The 3878-nt window shown below is 41.5% G+C and overlaps 1 non-coding gene across 1 annotated transcript; it reads left to right on the forward strand.

Moving 5' to 3' along the window:
* The first annotated feature begins 310 nt into the window (after positions 1-310).
* Positions 311-384, forward strand: trnat-ugu (transfer RNA threonine (anticodon UGU)). The gene has a single exon. It is a non-coding gene; the product is annotated as a tRNA-Thr (tRNA).
* Positions 385-3878: the final 3494 nt, after the last annotated feature.

Below are 3878 nucleotides of genomic sequence, written 5' to 3' on the forward strand. Positions count from 1 at the left end.
TGGTCAGTGTCTTCTATTCTGGGAAGAATAGAGTAAATGATTGACTGTTTCAGGAAGTGCGAAACGTTAAAATATATGTTGTGACCTGTGGAGAAGTGGGATGAGAATATATAGAAGGGTCTGAAGAAGGGTCATTGACCTGAAACGTTAACTCTGCTTCTCTCTGCACAGATGCTGCCAGACCTGATGAGTATTTCCAGCATTTCTTGTTTTTATTTGAGATTTCCTGCATCTGCTGTATTTTGCTTTGATATTGTTATTATATGAGAATAAATAGTGTACTCCTCTGATTTTAACTTTAACAATATCTGGCTCTGTAGCTTAGTTGGTTAAAGCACCTGTCTTGTAAACAGGAGATCCTAGGTTCAATTCCCAGTCGAGCCTTGTTTCACATTTGTGATGTCGAAGTTACCTCATCAATCGCTTCCATCTGTGTCTACTGAACTTCAAGTGAGAATTCAAATTGCATGATGAATTTTCGTCACAGCCTTGTGAAGGATGTGAGTTTGGAATGGCTGTTCCTCCTTCTGCAGAAATTCAGTCCTGATATTTCAAAGGCAACTTCTTTGATACAAATTTGTTCACAGTTGCATTCAACCTGGAAAACAGCTCGACATTAATGTCACTGAAGGAAAGTGTGACTGCGTTGCATGTTTCAGAGTGTTTGTGTCGTTATGTGTTGCTTGTGACTGAGATTGGGACATGACGCAAGTGGGAGGGTTGATCTGAGGTTTGGAATATTTGTCAGTCAGCAACAAGAAAAATCAAAGGAACCAAATAAGAAAACCTATGTCTCATGTGGTTACCGAGAAACGGTCAGAAGATATTAAACTTTGTTCTGTTCAATAAAGCTGTGTGAACGTTGACCTTTCCAGCCTTTCATAAACAGTATTTGAAGTGTCTCGGTAACAATGTTCAGTGTTGATGAGAGTGGGGTCTGGGTGAGCATCTGCTGAGTGTGACAGGGTCAGGACTGGATGCAGGAAGTTCTCTGACAGTCTCTCTCTCTCTCGCTGATGGGTTTGAGTTGATTTTCAACTGGCAGCTGTTAGTGTTTCGATAAATCCAAGTTCCCTCCACCCATTTTTTTGGACAGACAGTGTAGTATAAGGATGTAAAGGGTTAATGCTGAAGACATTGGGATGAATCACTCCCACTGTCAGAGTGATGATGTAACAGTCACAGGAGATGAGGTTTGGGAGGAGAGAGCAGCACCAAGGATGCTAGCTTAGGAGGCTTGATGAATGTGTATATAGTATTGTGTAAATTAGAAAAGAGTTCTTAGTTCTTTCAGCAGGAAATGTGTCCCGAAAATATCGAGAAACTCATAATTTTATTACTCAGGAGTCGGAACACAGATATTAATTCCAAGTGACAGTTCTGGGTTCATTTAACAAAGAAGGGTAGAGAATAATATTACTCACTGATTGAAATCCCCTAGTGAGGAGACAGTTAAACAGGTGATCTGTTGGGGCATCCTTCGATCCAAGGTTTCGGCAGCATTTAATCTCCCTTTTTGGTGAAATTCTCTGTTATTTGCAACTTTTTTTTTATCCAGCTTTGATGGGCAAGTGAAAAAACTGAAAAAACTGAACAGTTCCATCCTTTCTTTTCTTCCTTCTTCCCTTCTTTCCATCAGTTTCTCTTTTCTGTCCCAGATCAATATAATGATAAGAATCCCAATTTAATCTGCTGTTTCTGGTGTTTTATTCATTCCAATCAAAGTCAATGTTCCAATCAAATCTATTTGTTATTCCACAGTGTCTCTCCACGTGTTTTATTCTGTTGTATTCTCTCACAGTCTGTTTGATGATCAATGTTACATCTCACTCTCTGTTCTGGTGAAGATCAGAAGCAATGATATCTGTTTACACCACCTGACAAGTCGGCCTGAGGCTGTGCCTCGCCGATCATGTGGAGTTAGGAACATAGGAACATAGGAGCAGGAGTCGGCCATTCAGCCCATCGAGCCTGCCCCACCATTCAATATGATCATGGCTGATCATCCGCTTCAATGCCCTTTTCCCCACATATTCCTCATATTCCCTGATGTCATTTGTATTTAGAAATCTGTCAATCTCTGCTTTAAACATACTCAACGACTGAGCTTCCACAGCCCTCTGGGGTACAGAATTCCAAAGATTCACAACCCTCCGTGCAAAGAAATTTCTCCTCATCTATGTCCTAAGGAGCTTCCCCCTTATTTTGAAATTGAGCCTCTGGTTCTCGACTCCCCATCCAGATGAAACATCTTAGCTGCATCTACCCTGACTGTCCTTTAAATATTTTGTAGGTTTCAATGAGATCACCTCTCATTCTTTGAAACTCTAGAGAATACAGCCCCAGTTTCCCAATCTCTCTTCATAGAACAGTCCCACCATCCCAGGAACAAGTCTGATGAACCTTCGTTGAACTCCCTCCATGGCAATAATATCCTTCCTAAGGTAAGGAGACCAAATCTGCACACAGTACTCCAAGTGCGGTCTAACCAGGTTTCTGTACAATTGAAGCAAGCATTCACTACTCCTGTACTCAAATCCTCTTGTGATAAAGGCTAACATACTATTAGCCTTCCTAATTGCTTGCTGCACCTGCATGTTAGCTTTCAGTGACTTATTGACATGGATACCCAGATCACCCTTATATTCTGCACCTCAGCTAATAAAGGAAATGATTCCATATACCTGCTGAACCACCTTATTGACCTGTACTGCTACTTCAGGGATCTGTGAACATTCACTCCAACGTCTCTCACTTCCTCTGCACCGTTCAGTGTTCTCCCATTAATTGTGTATTCCTTCGCCTTTTTTGACCTCCCAAATGCATCACCTCACACTTGTCCAATTTGAATTCCATTTACCTCTTCTCTGCCCACCTGACCAGTCTATTGATATCTTCCTGCAGTGTACAGCTATCCTCCTCCCTATCAACAACACGGACAATTTTTGTTTCATCTGCAAACATCTTGATTGTGCCCTCTACATTTATGTCCATATCATTAATATATACCACAAAAAGCAGGGGACCTAGTTGTGAGCCCTGTGGAACACCACTGGAAACAGTCCTCCAGTTGCAAAAACACCTGTAACCAATTCCTTTTTGTTTCCTGCCACTGAACCAATTTTGTGTCCAGCTTGCTACATTCCCCTGGATCCCATGTGCTTTTATTTTTTTTAACCAGTTTGCCTTGTGGGACCTTGTCAAAAGCCTTGCTAAAATCCATGTAGATCAGATCAACTGCACTATCCTCATCAATCCTCCTTGTTACTTCTTCAAAAACATTCAATCAAGTTCGTCAGACAGGAGCTTCCCTGAACAAATCCATGCTGACGGTACTTGATTAATCTGTGCCTTTCTAAGTGACAGTTTATCCTGTCTCTCAGAATTAATTCCAATAATTCGCCCACTATTGCGGTTAGGCTGACTGGCCTTTAATTGTTCCCTCGCTTCCTTTTTCAACAATGCTGCAATGTTAGCAATAAAAACAAAAAGTGCTGGACATACACAGCAGGTCTGGCACCATCTGTGGAGAGAGAAATAAAGTTAACATTTCAGGTCAGTGACCTTTCATCAGAACAGAAACGTTAACTTTGCTTCTCTCTCCACAGTTGCTGCCAGACCTGCTGTGTATTTCCAATGCAACTAGTTTTTATTTCAGATTTGCAGCATCTGCAGAATTTTGCTTTTCTTGCAGTGTTACGAGACCTCCAATCCTCTGACATCACACCCGTATCCAGTGAGGGATTGGAAACTGATGGTCAGACCTTCCACTATTTCCTTCCTGGCTTCTTTTAACAGCCTGTGGTACATTTCATCCGGCCCTGATGATTTATCCACTTTCAAGGATGTTAATCCCATTTATACTTCTTCTCTCCCTC

The sequence above is a fragment of the Heterodontus francisci genome, unplaced genomic scaffold (assembly GCF_036365525.1).
Source record: "Heterodontus francisci isolate sHetFra1 unplaced genomic scaffold, sHetFra1.hap1 HAP1_SCAFFOLD_52, whole genome shotgun sequence".
Classification (NCBI taxonomy): domain Eukaryota; kingdom Metazoa; phylum Chordata; class Chondrichthyes; order Heterodontiformes; family Heterodontidae; genus Heterodontus; species Heterodontus francisci.